Source organism: Lytechinus pictus, chromosome 8 (genome assembly GCF_037042905.1).
Source record: "Lytechinus pictus isolate F3 Inbred chromosome 8, Lp3.0, whole genome shotgun sequence".
NCBI classification, from domain to species: domain Eukaryota; kingdom Metazoa; phylum Echinodermata; class Echinoidea; order Temnopleuroida; family Toxopneustidae; genus Lytechinus; species Lytechinus pictus.
In genome coordinates this window covers 3,561,926-3,579,334 of record NC_087252.1, presented here as the reverse complement: position 1 = coordinate 3,579,334, position 17,409 = coordinate 3,561,926, and the positions used below count along the sequence as shown (strand labels likewise).

The following is a 17,409-nucleotide window of genomic DNA, read 5'->3' as shown; positions in this document are numbered from 1 at the left end:
AAATCAGTTGCAAGTTTGCAATGAAAAGTAAGACTTTCAATTGATTTTGGAGTTTGAAATTGACTTGCGTTCAATTGCAAGTTTCTTGCAATGTCCCATAGGTCATTATTTTGCTTAAAATGAATTCACTGTTGGTTGTCTTCCTCCCCCAACCCCTATTGAAATTCCCATCGGCAAACCCTGATTTTGGTCTGCAACGACCAAAGCCCCCTCCCGGCCAATTTATATATCGCTACTACTGCTTTTGATCATAAACCGTTCCTCTTTTTTTTTCTTTACAAATTGTGTTTTAATTATTTTTTCTCACTCATGGATGGTGTTTATAAAGAGGAGAGCTATTCTAGGCCGATCATTACTTGCTTAATTGAAATGATTTGTCTGTTATTGTCTTGCCCCCCCCCCCAGTATATCAAAATTCCCTGCCGCCAGGCTAGTACAATATGTTACAGAAAAAAATCTAATGAACGAAATTCTCAATTGCAATCAAAACAAAAGCGAAATTAAACAAAGAGAGAAAAGGAAAAAAAGAAATAAGTAAAAAATATATATATCGAAAAACAGAAAAATAAATTTAAAAAAAGAAAAGAAAAAGACCAAGACAAAGAAAAGAAGAAAGACTGAACAGAAAAAAAGAAGGAAAAAGAAAAAAAAGACAATGGAAAGAAAAAAAAGAAAGACATGGAATTATAGAACAGAAAAAAATTGAGCAAAATTACTTTTTTCATAGATCCTTTCAAAGGATAAGCAGTGGCAAAAATTGACTGCATGGTTAATTGCCAACCCAGAACCAATCAAGAAAAAGACACCCCTGATTTGGTCTTATACATGCAATTCACTCCTCCCCCATATCGGGATGTATCTTGGCTAAGAAGCCCCCTCCCCCTGATTTGGTCTTGATTTACCCCCCCCCCAATATCGGGATGTGTTGGCTGCGCTGCTAGCTAGCTCGCTCTATGTATGTAAGTATTGTTCTCGCACGCGCGCGCGCACGTACGCATGTAACCGCCAATTGCAATATTTGAAAAAAGAACCCGATCAACCACTGTTTTGCTGTTCAGAAGTCCGTCTATAATTCATCATAAACTAAAGGAACACAGGTCAGATTCGGACAACGACTTCAAATTCATTCGCAGAATACGCTAAACAGTAAGTTAGATAACAATTTTCTTTGATATTGTTTTCGTAGTTAGTGGCTCGGCCTGATTTTCTAGAATGTTACCGTTAGTGTTACTGTTAGATGTCGTTGTACTGCCACGGGGTTTCACTGCCACCGTACCGCCACTGCCCCGTTGGCGCGGGCCGGGACACGCCTGTCTCTGGCGAAATGGATTATGGGGTGCGTTAATATGCTTTGTATAGGCTGAGGTGAGCTGAGCCGAGCATTATTGTCATTGAGTAGTAATTCGCTAGTATGGCCTGATATCTATTTTCAATGTTTTACAAAACCATCTCTGAATATCGGCGGTATGAATTTATGAATGAATGACTTGTTAAATTAATGCTGTACAGTGCAGTACTGTCATGACATTGAGTGTCAAAGTGTCAATTAGGCCATTGGTTACTGCACAACATTGACATTGTTTCACTGAAATGGAAACCTTGCCGAAAAATATTGCTCTGGAATGAGGCCTATAATTTGTTGTTGTTGGTAGATAATGTTGGTAAATTAAGATGACATGGACATGGTAGTATTAAGGTGAAACATGGTAAGGTGTCCTAAATTTTAAAACATAAAATAAAGCATTAAAGGCTACGCAGGCCCTAAAAAGCTACGCACCACTTATTGCGCATGCAATTTCAATGGTAAAATGTGCACTTTGTCTGCGGAACTGTGACTGGAGAGAGTGACAAACGATTCCTATTCAATCTTTCTAGAGAAACTGCAATTATTCAGAGAAAACCTACAACTGTTTGGAATTAACATATTTTAGCAATTGAGGCAGAGAAATATTCCATGATAAATCAAGAAGTGTTCTGAAAACATGGCGGGATTTGGTATTTGTGAGTTATGTGATATTTTCTTCTTGGTTAGGCCTAAGGTTTTTTAGAATATTTATTACATATGAATACGATATAATTTGTTCAAATATAAAAATTGGCATAGTTTTTGACGTTTGTAAACAAAATTCGTAGTTTACATAGTATATGTAAATGTATCCCCCCCAAAAAAGGGCCTATACTAATCTGAACTCAGCCATGCCAGCTGACTAAAATCACAATTTCTGAATTTTTTCCTTGGGATTTTTCCGTGGGATTGGGCGCTAATTTCGCACCGACCAACTTCGAGCAAAATTCACCACCAAATGTTGTTCTCAAATGTCATATCAAGTCTGAATTGCATTTGAATGTCCATATGCCCACCGCTTTTCCGAATATCGGGAACAGCTGTTTATCGGCTTCGATCTCTACGTCATTGTTTGAATCCTCATGCGTTGCTTTGCCGTAATTTTGATATGGACTGAAGTTCGTAACCAAATCATGCAAACTGCCGCAGGCAAATCTTTTGGTCGCTAACTTCAGTCCTTATAAATAATGGCAAAGCCAAGCAAAGTGATGTCTGACTGAGAATTTGAACGATAACGTAGTGTTTAATGTTGGGGCCCGCAAAGATAACCTGGCTTGAGCCCGGACCGGAAGGTTTAGCAAAAAAAATTCTGGGTCCTGGATCGGCCCGGAACTCGGAGCCACCGCTCAACACCGCTGCTGCAGCCCTAAGAAAAACCTGGCCCCGCTAATCCCTAATGCACTTTCGTACCCTGCGATGTTAGCGAACTAATTTAACCTAAATATTTGTCCGAATCAATTCACTGAGCATCAGGAACATCTTTATTCCGGCTTCCACCATGATTTCATCATTCGAGTTATCAGATTTAGGGTCTCACTCCACCGTATATTTATTTGGATATTTGCTGAAGTTAGCGATTACAACGCGCAAACATGAAGTCAACAGTGTTGCTGCCCTCTGCGTTCGTTTGGCAAAATCTGACTAAGAATTTTAACTAAGACGTCGAGATCAAAGCTAAAATAATGCTGTTTCCACTGCTCAAAGTGGCTGAAATTCATGTAAAGGATGAATTAAGTTAGATTATTCGAGAAAATAGATGAGCTTGGTTCATGAATAGTGGTAAATGGTCACATTATCTTGGTATTTATTTGGTATTTTTCGGAGACATAACAGCTTCTGATCTTCGCTGTTTTGGCTCTCAACCCGGACCGGCTTGGCCTGGGGAAAATCCCCCCAACTCACTGGTCTCTGAATTCCACCCCGGCATGGCTCCCACCATTACGATAATATCGGGAATGGAGCCAAAATACCGCCGTTCCCGATCGTGATGTTTGGAAAAATGGTGGGCATACTGTGTATTGACCTGTGTATTGACCAACAAAATACGCCATAATAAAGACAACGCTGGATCCGTGCGCTTACAATTATGTCACAATGGTAAAGTAAATGAAATGCGCACCAATTGCAGATGCAGAATCGGCTTTCTGTTTACACGTAGTAAAAAAGCCGATTCTGCATCGGCTCGCGGTTCTGAACCTACTACTTTGGTGGTGCAAATTGCTGATTCTGAACCGCGAGCCGATGCAAGTTAATCGTGTTTTACACGTTATGAAAAAGCCGATTAAGTGTAAACACGGTATATATTTCCGTTAGAAATATTTGCTGTAACTTTCAAAAGGAGGGACACACTTGTGTAAAGACGCCATATTTACATTAAACACATAGGCCCGAATTCACAAAGGTGGTTTTGAAAACCCACGGTTGAGTCCATGGTGTATGCAGATTTCCTGTATAAATTACGCTTAATTTAGCACGTATCTGGCGCGTGTATAAAAAATGTCCAATTCTGATGCGCGCTTTTGTCGCAGTGCGCCAAATTGACGCCTGTTACCATGGTTAGATATGCTATTTTATTCATGAGTCCACTGTTTGAAGAGTGGACTCATTAATTCAAAACAGTGGACTCGTGATTAAAATAGCGTGGATAACCACGGCAACAGGCGTCAATTTGGCGCACTGTGACAAAAGCGCGCATCAACATTGGACATATTTTGATATACGCTGTAAATAAGCTTAATTTATACAGGAAATCTCCATAAAACATAGACTCAACCGGGGTTTTCAAAACCACCTTTTTGAATTCGGGCCATTGACTATTGCTCTCAAGGGGGGGGGGGGGCACAGGTCAATTGTGCCCATCTGGATCCGTTACTGTGATTGTCAATACCAAGAAAAGAAAATCATATTGAATGTTATCAATTAATTGATTAGGCCTACCTTTTGAAAACTGCTGCTCTGGAAATATGACTTCAGATCATTCTTTTTCTATTAGATAATTTTCTCTTGCATATCTACATGATTGCTGATCAAAACACGTTACGCAGCAGAGTAACTGTGTTATATTGATCTATATATTTCCAGCATGCACACACACGTCACACAGAAAATCTTTGGTGGGGGAATTTTATTTCTGTGACATCAATTTCAAACATATTTTCAAGTGAATTTGCTGCATATGTTGAAATAAAAATTATCATGATGCTGTATATGAGTGAATCATTGCATTTTGGAGCTTAAAGAAAGTTTTACTATATTAGTATTATATTTTTGTTTTTATCTGCACATGCATATTTTCCAACACTCAAATTGATTTTATTTCATTTAAGATTGGACGACGGATACACTGGATGATAATGTAGATGGTCCAGGATTATCTGGGAAGGAAAATACAGGTGTTGAACACAGAAAACCGTTTACAAGAAAACAACTGGAGTTTGTGAAAGGTAATTGTGTAAGAATTCACTTCAGTGGAAAAAATTGCAAAGCTTCATTAAATAAAACAGATTGTACTCCTGCAGTGGCATAGCTGAAAAAACAACTTGTGAGGAATGGTAAAAATGCTGAAAAAGACCAAATGTCATCCCCATTTATAGGATTACACGTCCTTTCTAACACCCCCCCCTGGAAAAAAATCAATATGCTGGCGGGGGGGGGGTGGACACTTTGGCCCCAGGTATGCATGTGGTATGGTATTTGTCATCATTTGGGCAACCTCCCATTAATATAACGGGTTATTTTCTGCTAATCTATGGTTAAACATGAATTTCTTTATTATATTGTACAAAATGTTTTGTTGATATTTGTTAATTGGTACTATTCAATTGAAGGGTAGTGTATTATGCAAATTTCTCGATATTTTAGAAAAATATATCAATTTCTCAAGAAAGCTTGCACGCACGACAAGCATTGATGTTTTGAACCCGTAGCTGACATACTGTCCTTTGCATTGTTTTCATCCCATATTCCTTATTACAGCTGCAAGAAATTAATCTTGCCGGGTACGCAGTTTCTGAAGGAAAACACCATTGCTAGGATTCAAACCCACGACACTCTGTTGAAAGGTGAGAGTCAGAACCACTAGACCACGACGCACCCACAGTTAACAAGCTGATGTCATACTCCCACTTGTTCTTTTGTATTTTATAACAAGAAGTCATGTTTATTCACATTTTGACCTCCAAGAACTAAAAAGTGAAGTGAAGATTTATTTAATGTAAACACATGCATTGCTTGAAATCATTTTATGCTACGTGGGACATATCATACACACGTGTACGAAAATATGAAATTATTATGATTTCATTTTATAACATAAGCCTAACACATATTCCTGACGATCATGTGCACATTCCAGTAATTTTTCCCAAAATGTTGCTAAACCTTCAAATCAAAGACTTTGTTATCAGATTTTAACGAAATTGTCAACATTATGCTTTTCTGATTAATTCTCTTCCTACCTAAATCTCCCCTTTCCTCATGCTTTCTTTCTATGGACCCTTCATTCTACTATGTTATATGTAAAATGTAACCGGTCGTCCAACCCATTTGATTGAAGGGCTAGGTACTCTAGACTGAAAGTTATGTGATTTAAATTCAAAGAGTACATCAGACAAAAAAAAACACTGAAAATTTCATCAAAATTGAATGAGGATTAACGAAATTATGACGAATTAAAGTTGTTATTTTTTGGTAAAACTGTTCTCTGCAAGTCCTCATGAATATACAAGATCCCAATTTATATATTTTTTTGTATTATATGAATTCAAATTTTGTCCAAGCTAGGTTGTAAAAAATTACGATTGACTACTGATATACTGTGTAAGACAAAAATTATATTATTTCTCACACATAGTTGAGTTATTCATCTGATTCAACACAACAAAAAAATAGACAAAAAATAAATAAGTGGGAATCTTGTATATTTGAACTATGGGAAATAGTTAAAAAATAGATGTGCTACTAAGAATTATTTTCTATATGATTTGCAAAATATTAAAAAAAGATGTCGCTATTTTTCTTGTTTTTTTTCTATTTTCATGATATATTCTTTATTATTCTATATATTCTATTTTTGATATAGATATTATTTATTCCTTTATGTATCTTTAATGTATTTATGATAAACTTTTGGCATGTTTCTACAGAAAATCATTAAAAAGGATTTATCTTTTCTGGACTCGAAAAACCTTATCGCCCTTAAACCAACCTGCTTCTACAAACCGAATAATCTGATTAACTCGCTTTTCGCATTGCAAATACGGCGGAAATCGGAAAATTCAACCTATAACCTCACGTTGCATTGTACATATGTCCAAAATTGCATCTTCTTAGGAAAATTTTCATAATTTGTGGTAGATCTCACTCAATGTAGCAGGTATACGTGTTGCATGATCAGCTGGCGAGATCGAAAAGGCCAGAATGTGCAAATTTATGTACTGCGAAATTGCACTTTTGGGATTAAGCACTTCCGCCAGACACGATACGCTATTTTGCCGTGTGTTTTTACAGAAAAGTTAAACGGATTAACATGGCAATAACCACCTCTCAGAGATGGTTATGAGAAACCATATTTTGCTTGAAGCAGTTTATCAATAAACCGCATCGCGTCTGTTTCTACAAAATTCTACAGGAAAGTTTTCCGGGATTCTGGATACTTACGCGGGTAATACCTTTTAACGATTCTATGTAGAAACACGCCGTTTGATATATCTTTTAGGTGAAAAGAAAATAGAGAAATATTAGGTTATATTTTTATGGGGGTACTATTTTCCCCCCTTTTGGGGATATTTATTTCCTCTAAGTTTGGTACTCTTTACCTTTAATCATTTGGCCATGTGAAGGCTATCACACATTTTGAGTTTAATCTTCGAAATTTGGTGTTCATCAGTTTGTTGTCCAAACTCTGTCTTACATTTAGATTTGTTTATAGGAAGATTAACATAATATCTATGTGGAGTGCAATCATTGACCTCTTGTAGAGTCGTGCAGTCACATGTATTCATAATGCTGGTGCTTTTATGCCATACATGTACTTGTCAATACTGGGTTCCACTCTTTTGTACTTGAACTTATTAGTAAAAAAAATATTTTATTAATGTCATTGAAGTAGCTGTGTGAAAGCAATTACACACAACAGATTTAAAATCAAGGTTATTGTATTACAAGTATCAGGTTTGTTTGCAGAACAGTGGTTTTGCCAAGTACTCAATCCACGTAAAAAGCCATCAGAGAGAACATGTTTATTCTTGGAAATGTTATTCATTTGTTGTGTTTTTCAATTAAACTCTGTCTTGATACATGTTTATTTTAGATACCAAGATTGACAGAGTATAGATGTCAACAAGGAGCAAAGTCATATATATTCATAACTTATGTGCTTTAATTATAAAGTCTATACTTGTGAATGCTGTGTTCCATTTATGCTGTACTTAAACTTCTTATAGTAAAAACATTTGACGTTCTTGAAATAACTGTTTTCATCATTTTTTTCTTGTGCATACTTAATCCATTATCAAACCTACCATTAACCCGAGCTATATATGCTGTTCACCATTGGTCTATACCATTCACTGTACTTTATTGGCCTACTATACATTGTACACCTTTGGTCTACTGTCTATCATTCAGTGTAAACCATTGGTCTACCATTCACAGTACACTTGTGGTCTATAACGTATGGCCAATGGTGTAAATTGAATGGTTGACCAATGGTATAGAGTGTATGGTATGACAATGGTGTACAGTGAACGGTAGGCCAATGGTGTACGGTAAATGGTAGGTCAACGGTGTATGGTAAGCCAATGGTGTACGGTGATTGGTAGGTCAATGGTGTATGGTAGGCCAATGGTGAACTGTAAATGGTAGGTCAATGGTGTGCGGTGTATGGTAGGCCAATGGTGTACAATGTATGGTAGGTCAATGGTGTATGGTGAATGGTAGGGCAATGGTGAACGGTGTATGGTGAATGGTAGGTGAATGGTACGCGAATGGTGTACGGTGAATGGTAGGTGTACGGTGTATGATGAATGGTAGGCGAATGGTTTATGGTGAATGGTACGCGAATGGTGTACGGTGAATGGTAGGTGTACGGTGTATGGTGAATGGTAGGCGAATGGTGTATGGTGAATGGTACGTGAATGGTGTACGGTGAATGGTAGGTCAACGGTGTATGGTGAATGGTAGGCGAATGGTGAATGGTGTAAGGTGAATGGTAGACCAATGGTGTCCAGTGAACGGTGGCTGAATGGTAAATGGTAGGCCAGTGAATGGTGGCTGAATGGTGGTCAATGGTAAACCTGTCTATAGTGGCCATGGTAGATCAATGGTGAATGGTGTTTGATCAATGGTATATGAATGGTAAATGGTGCTCATGAATATGGTAATAGTAACGTCCCAATTATTTAAATTAGTTTGAATGGTATACCATTGGGGCTTGAATGGTATACCATTGGTGTATGATGGGTGCTGTGCGAATGGTATTCCAATGGTATATCAATGGTGTTTCAATGGTGTATGGTGTATGGTATTTCAATGGTATACCATTCAATTTTTTTTATAAGGGATAACACACAAAACGGCGAAAAAAGGGCGAAAAAACTGCAGTGGCTCACTGTGCCCTCCCTTCCAATTTTTTAAAGTTTTTTACAGGTGTAACACTGTGTAGCCTTCTTTGTTGATCTTTTTTCGATTGTCCCTTATTTCATTTTATGAAATCTGGTCACCCTGGGGGGGGGGGGCCGGGGGGGGGGGGGGCGGCGACAGGCTTGCGCATGCGCACTTACCGCCAACATTTGAAAAGAATACCGTTTGCGTTGCGTTGCAGTTTATTGAGCTCGATCGAGAAGTGGGACGAAGAAGGCCGTTAATAATTCAACTACTTAAAGAATGCGGGTTAGATGTGGACGACTTCGAAGACATTTGCAGTAGGCTAAACAGTAAGTTAGATAACCATTTTCTATGATTTTCTTTTCGTAGTTTGTTAAATGCCCCGGCTTGCAACTAGCTAAAGATTTCGTCAATGAAAATGACATGACACTGGCAATCCCATCCTGTCTAACCGGGCGCTCGGCCGGGCCCGAGCGCCTGCTCGCTGCTGTGATGTGGACCACTGGCTGGTGGTCTCAAGTCTGCACACAGTCACAGCACACCTAAACGATTTGAGTTTAGATTTAACGTGAATTTCCTGTTATTTTACAAAATCTTTCAATTGATGATGTTCCTTGTATTCTGATGAGTAAGTGTGCAAAAAGTCTCATTAAAAATTAAGAGAAATAATTGATTTTCTTGGGAAAATATCTCGGCCAGTCATGGTCATTTACTTGCATTTTGATTGAACAAAATTATTAAGTTAGTGGTATGGTCAGTTCCCCCATGTCTGCGCGGTCTCCCAAGTCTGCGCACCCGCGTATCTGCGCGATTCTAGTAAAAAAAGATACGCAACGAGCACGAACTTTACACATGCAATACATAGACAGGTATTCATAAAAAAATCCGACTCAAAATGGTGAAAAAATAATGAATTCAGGGCATTTCATGTGACGGCCTCAAAATACAGCCTTTCTCATCAAAATCTCCGAATCGTGTGCAAAGTGAATGAGTGCGCAGACATGGGGTACCATTTTTTTTTTCAATCTGAAAATGACTGCCCAAGGTTTTTTCAAGAAAATCCTATATTTTCTTTCATTTTTTAATGAGAAATTTGGTATACTTACTCTCAATAATATAAGGAACATTATTATCCAAAAGATTTTGTGAAATAAGAAGAAATTCATGTTAAATCTTAACTCAAATTGTTAGGTGCGCAGACTTAGGGCCCACCATCATACTGGTACGGTAGCCCGACAGCAGATCAGAATGACATGAGAAATTGAGAATGAACGTTAAGAATATTACTTAGAAATTAGCGGGAAAATTATGTGGAACAATTCATTTTATGATAAAAATTTCTTGATAACTATCGGGAAACGGTATCACTATCATGTAAAAATGAAAGGCTACGTCGGACCCGGGTCGCACCGCGGACAATTCAGTTTAACATGCATTGTGGCGTATAGCATGCATGTCCAGCTCAGCTAGGCGCGCTGGCAACGCGGGCTAGTGTGGCTGCTCAGCTCAGGCTTGGCTGGCTGGCTAGCCGGCTGGAAGTGGAAATGCGCCAGTTTCTATGCATGGATATTTTTCCGGTCATCAATAAGAAGATCGTAGTTTGTTTGTTGCCGAAATGATTCTGAAACATCCTTTACTTTTGAGGATTGATGATGAATGATGCAACAATTATTTCCGATGACTTTTCCCCACTTTTTATGATTTTTTTTTGCCCGTGACGCATATAGAGCTTGTGGAATTTACATGTGTCGCATGCGACGCGTGTTCTACACTGGCGAGAACGTTGCTGGTAGGATGGGGGTCGGGTGTCCGGACAGTTTTATCTTTTTGAAGCCTTCCTTTTATCTTTGGATTACACTAAAAATATGAATTCGATACTTGTTATCATCTTCTATTTTGTTCTTTATAATATTTCCTAATAATTTGTACTAAAAATTGATGGAACTTTGCTTTTTTTCCAAATGACTTTCTAAAATTGATCGTCCAGACACACAACCTGTCTGGACACACAACAACTGGGTAATACTAATAGTGGCCGATGTCTGCGCACTTATTCACATGATGCGAAGATTTCGATAAGAAAGCACAGTCACAGAGGCTGCATTTTGAGGACGTCACATGAAATGCCCTGGAAAGAATTCCATATGCAATTCCAATGTACCCCCCACCAACATGATAAAAAATAAGATTGTTGAGACTTAATTCCATTCCAGTTCGTTCACTTCAGATTTTTCTATAATTTTTTTACCCTTGTTTTGGCACCTTAGTTGGGACTTGAGATCACCTCGTTTTATTTGCAGTCAAGACCTGTTCCTGCTATGCTAGCAAGAAGTGCTGATGCCGGAAGGGGTATTTTAACGATTATCAGCCAATAGTTCGCCTAGACTTGACTCACAGACCCTTGAGTAAATAAACCGATGTCTATGGACAATTACACACACTAGATACATCCATACATGCTCGAAATTTGACGGAATAAAGCCATATTTTAGTATGTATTTCCACTCCTAGTACTATCCACTACCCCATCATATATGTTCTATATTGTGCTAGATATATTATTCTGAACCTTCTTCATGTTTTTATTTTCAATTTTAGTGGGGTTGCATATGGAACTCTTGCCAATGCCCTAAATTCATTATTTTCCAACCATTTTAAGTCAGATTTTTTATGAATAGATCTGTTTATGACATTCCAGGAGAAAGAGAGGGAGACCCAAAACTACTTGTCCTGGCATCACATTTGAGGAGGAGATGAAGTCGGTGAATATGACCTAGCCCGGGGGAGTTTCCAGAAGACGGCCCAGAACCACTGGCCGCCAGGAGTGGAGGTCCTTTGTTGTTGCTCTACATGTCAGGAGGCATCGGGCAGTAGGTAAGACTAAGTACAGTAGGCTCTTTCAGGTGTAAAGTTTATTTTTTGTTTGGAGTCGTTGCGTATCTTCCATTATCAGAATCGCGCAGATTCGGATGTGCGCAATCTTAGGGCACCTTATCTGTCAATGGTCCTAACTGTACCTAGAGGACTCTGTGATGATATTTTTATCATTTTTACATTGTACAAGGGGTATTTTCATTCACGGAGCTAGACAAGTCTCTGTTGCCTGTAGAACTTGGTACACAAAGATGGATTTCCCTTAAAAAATCCACCTTTCCCACAATAATTTTGGGCAAACATTTGATTTTTCCAATTTGTAAGCCTTTTGTTATCTAAATATACAAAATTAAGGCTTAAGAAATGTTACTTTTAAGCAGGTAAACATTTCGAAGGATCACTTGCTTGCAATTCCCAAGCTATATAACACAATGACATGACCTTTAAGTCGAGAGACGTCCATATGCAAGAAAATACAGAGGGAATTGGTGCAAATGCATAGCTGATTGTGCTAGTACTAGATTCCTGGCTGACGTGTATCGGTTTGGACGTTCTAATGACAAGTTTAGAGTGTAATTTGGCGCTAATAGAGTTTCACAACGGTTGGCATGATTTCTTGGCATGATTGAGGTTAACATTTTATTTTTTTTTCTCTCTTTTGCAGCCCTGGTAGAAGCACCATCTTGATACCATCATTCAAACTCTCATCAGCTGTATCATTATAGGTGGACTAAAATAACAATATTCATGCAGATATAATGGTGTGTACAAATTTATCCTTTGTGGAAGGTATTTTTTATAATTATTGTGTTATTTTGATTATTTACATGTGCATGAACATGAGATGCAGTAAAATAATTTTGATTTTGTAACCACTCTGATACAAAGCTTGTCTAATAATTAATGCCCTTACAAGGTTCATGCTGTTGTCAATTCAAACGTATTAGATAGGCATAAGTGAAACATCAACATCTGACATGCATTTATTATCACATCAGAATTGATCTTCGTTATGTGAAATTGGCAACTTGTAATTTCTTATTCAAACTGATGGAATTATCCCATAACCATTTAAAACACATTTTAAAAAAGCATGAATTAAAATCATGTTTAATTAAAATAAATATTTTTTTTTAAACTTTAAAATGTCCTTCCCTATACAGAGATGGTTTGGAGGTGCAGCAGATCTTGAGGGCATCAAGCCCCCCTCCCCCGACCTGACTTTACATGTTAATATTTGAAGTATAAATATGGAACAAACCCCACATTGTTTTTTAATCATTTTTTAAAAAGTTTGGAAATTGATATTGAAACCATGTAGTTTTTAATGAATATTAAATAGTTAATGCAGGAAAGGCTTTTATGTTTATCTTCTTCTGTTATTTATTGCAGATGCCTTAAGTTGAAATGGAAGGTGTCCTGAATCTGCACCCATTCATCTGGTTTCGTAACTCCTTTCATAGTGCTATTGGAACCTGCTCCCTACCAGTATAACATCAAACAGATTGGAAGAATAAAGGCCAATGGGAAGTGCCTTTTATATTTCTACTTGCCACAAAGCAGTCCATGGTTTAGCGCTATCTAAACTGGACTATTGTAATGCTCTTCGTGCTTGAATTAGGGCGATCTGGACTGACTGCATATAGTACAGAATGCTGCATCTATTGTGCCATTTGCCATACGCCAACTTCGCTGGCTGCAAGTCAAGGAAAGGATATACATGAACATCAGTGTCCGTCTCCTGATTTTCAAAGTCATTGACAGAGATCCAGATTACATGTTTTATAAGGAATCCCTTGTGCGTCATTTTCATTCTAGGCGCACTTGCCTTTTTATTTTTGTGATCATTACGCACCTACGAATTAGCTACTGGTGATGCAACTTTCTCCACTACTGCTCCAAGGCCGTGGAATTAGCTCCTTCCTCTCCTCCAGTTGTCAACAACCTTGGATCAATCCAAATACAATTTGAGAAGACCTACCATCCTGATCTTTGCTCTGTACTTACAACAATACTGTCACTGTCTGGTAATTTGAATTTTTTTAAATCTCATGCGCTTTGTATCTCGCAAAATAACGTGTTGTGTAAAAGCGAACATGCATTGAGGTCAAGTTTAAGGGTAACCATGGATATTGCCTTTTATTACTTTTTAACAAAACTGAAAAATTCATCCAAATTAGACAAGGGATAATAAAGTAATGTATGACATTCTAACCTCTGCATTATTTTGGTGAAAGAGCTCTAAGCATATATGCAAGTAGCAAGCTGATGATGTCATACTGACGTACATTGTACATGTACACGTATCCCCAACTTATTATTTTGTATATAAAATTGTGCATTTAATTTTGTTTACCAAGAATGAAACAAATCGGATTGTAAACTGTATTGATGTGACTTACCTGTATTGATTATTGCTGGAAGTTCTTTTGCTACATGGGATTGGAAGACATACTTATTACACACATGAAGTAAATTATTATTTTATCTGGTAACATGAGAACAATAAAAATGTGGGCATGATATCATATAAACTTACATGTATCTACTTGCATGTGTTGATGACCAATATTTTTGTAATTAATTTTTTAAAAATTTTATCTGATTTTGATAAAATTTTCACTATTTTGCATGGTAAAAATTACTTTATTTTAGATTATGTTGAGCCCGTATCATATACAAGTACAACTTTAAAGATAAATTACCAGTTGTAGTAACAATCTTAAAATGAGTTCGAACAGAATCCAATAGAATTACCAGCAAAATATAAAAGACATGTGCCATAATTAATTATAGCTCGGGAAGAAAATGTGTAATTGCTGAGAAATGAGCAAAATAAGCATGTAATTCTATCCAATGTCAGGTATTTTTCAAATCAATCATAATACACTGTCCTGTCCCACATGTTCTTTTCTGTGTTAGTGATCATCAAAATAATTAATTTTAAGTTCAAAATTAGTGATTTTACAAAAATACAAGCTTACATTAATGTACCAGATCTAGAGATTATGTACAATATTTTGACAATTTCTCATGAAATAATTGTTTGCTGCAACTGCTGTCTTTTTAATACGTTTAAGTGATAGTGTAATACAACCACAAACTTTTCTTAAGAATTAATGTACATGTATGATTCTTTCACCCAAATTTACATGCATTGATACTGTTGACTACTTGCCAAAAGTTCCTGCCAAAAGCCTTTTTTAACGATGTACATGCTTTTATAGACGACCTGCCAAAACATTGTATTGTATTATATTCAAGGTCCAACCAAAAAGAGATGAATAAAATGTTTGAAGGAAATTGAAATTAACTTTAAAAATGATAGAGCTCTGTCAATGCAGTTTTATTACAGGGTTCCCACAGTCATGGAAAATCCTGGAAAAAAATTGGTCATGGAAAGTCAGGGATATGTGAAAAGTCACGGAATTGCATTTACCTCTTGGCTATGACAGCTTTCTAGTTTTTTATGTCTCACAACTCTCATACTCTGTGATTGTACTCTACTATTATAATTGGTGTTCATGATCATAACATGTCTGATTTTGTAAACTGTGCCAGAAAGGAATTAAGTCATGGAAAGCAGCAATTTAGTCATGGAGAGGTCATGGAATTCTGTTTTCAAATTTTTGTGGGAACCATGAATACGTTTGTGCACTTGACACAGTGTGCACTACAGATGAACTTTGTAATGCCATGATATAAACCAGTACAATATCTTAAAGGAAAATAAAACCCAAAATATAATACCACATGATACCATTGATAAATACAGGACAATGAAAATGAATCCACTCATATACCCCCAATCCGATGTCCCAGTATGGAGTGCCACCTTTTCAAAGTTGGCATCTTCTGGTACAAAGTCTATGGATGGGGATTATTCCGTCAGCGACGAACTACATCTCTAAACGTTTGGGCATTATATATTCTATTTCATCGATAATAAATCAAATGTACAGATAAAACTCATAAAATATTAATTAAAATTTGTTTAATATTATATGATAGGTTCAAATTACGACTTGATGAGTTTTAATGATAAAAATTACACCCTAATCTACGATTTACAAATTGGCAGCGGAAATTGGGGTGTAAATCTTATCATTAAAACTCATCAAATTGTATTTTGAACCTACCATATATTAAACAAATTTTAACTAATATTTTTATGAGTTTTATCTGTACATTTGATTTGTTATTGATAAAATAGAATATATAATGCCTAAACGTTTAGAGATGTAGTTCGTTGCTGATGTAATAATTTCCTAACTAACCCCGCGAAAATGGCGACCTCCATCCAGAAACTTCGAACCATACTGTAAGAGGCCAACTTTGAAAAGGTGGTACTCCGTAATTGGATTAGGGTATGAGTGGATTCATGTTGATTGTCCTGTATTTATCAATAATATCATGTGGTATTATGTTTTGGGTGTTATTTTCCTTTAATTCAGATATTACATGCCAGGGTATTGTCCTAGTTTTCATTTTCTCCAAATACATATTATCATCTCTCGTCTATTTCTACTTGCCCTTCAGCCTTGAAGTAAACTTGGGATAATTATGCATTTTGTTATACGCAATTTTGAGTACAGTGCACTTTGCCGCAGCTACTTATATGATATTACCTATTGTAGACACATCCTTATGTTTTGTTCATTTTCTTAAAAACGATTAAGAGTTTAATCATTTTTGTCTTTAAGCATAAAACAAAGAGTAAATCAGTCCATTCTGTATGTGTGACCTGCAAAAAAACTACAATGGTCGTTAATTTGGTTTGCTGAAAAGCCAGATAACCTTTGAGGTAACTTTTTAAAGTATTTAGAAGAAATGTATCTTTTTTAAAAGTATTTATATGCACTGTAACTAATTTCTTTGATAGTTACTATTATGTTACACTGTTTGTACAGTAAAGCAGCTGTTACACAATTTTTGTCAATAGCAAATCTAAACCAGTATTGTAAATTGATGACTCTATGAGCTAAATACCAGTACTTTCTATATCACTTGTAAAATCATTTGTTGTCTGTTCATTGAAGGTGTTGTATTTTCTTAATCTTATAAAAGTACATAGGGTCATGAACACATTCTACTGCTACCAAAATCATACCCATGATCTGTGATGTATCTAACCAGTTACCACACACATTGCAACACACCAGTTGCAACATACATTATCATGCATCAGTTATCACACATCTAGTTACCACACACATTTTGGGTAATGACTCTGATGCATGGTATTATGTGTATTATGTACAATATGTGTGGTAACTGGTTAGTGTTTACCACACACCATTTACCACACGAATTACCTCATATTTTACCACACACCAGTTACCACATGCATTACCACACACCAGTTATGTAACTGGTGTGTGGTAGTGTATGTGGTAACGTGTGTGGTAAATCGTGTGTAGTAATGCATGTGGTAACCGGTGTGTGGTAAAATGTGACGTAATTTGTGTGGTAAGGCATGTGGTAAAATATGAGGTAATTTGTGTGGTAAATTATGTGTGGTAACGCGTGTGGTAACCGGTGTGTGGTAAAATGTGAGGTAATTTGTGTGGTAAGGCATGTGGTAA

The 17,409-nt window shown here is 36.8% G+C and overlaps 2 long non-coding RNA genes across 2 annotated transcripts; both read left to right on the top strand.

Moving 5' to 3' along the window:
* Positions 1-966: 966 nt before the first annotated feature.
* Positions 967-7,806, top strand: LOC129269818 (uncharacterized). The gene is made up of 3 exons (XR_008585449.2): positions 967-1,146; positions 4,672-4,788; positions 5,321-7,806. It is a non-coding gene; the product is annotated as an uncharacterized LOC129269818 (long non-coding RNA).
* Positions 7,807-9,125: 1,319 nt separating this feature from the next.
* On the top strand, positions 9,126-16,830 carry LOC129283156 (uncharacterized). The gene is made up of 4 exons (XR_010294365.1): positions 9,126-9,279; positions 11,649-11,824; positions 12,489-12,585; positions 13,217-16,830. It is a non-coding gene; the product is annotated as an uncharacterized LOC129283156 (long non-coding RNA).
* The last annotated feature ends 579 nt before the right edge of the window (positions 16,831-17,409 follow it).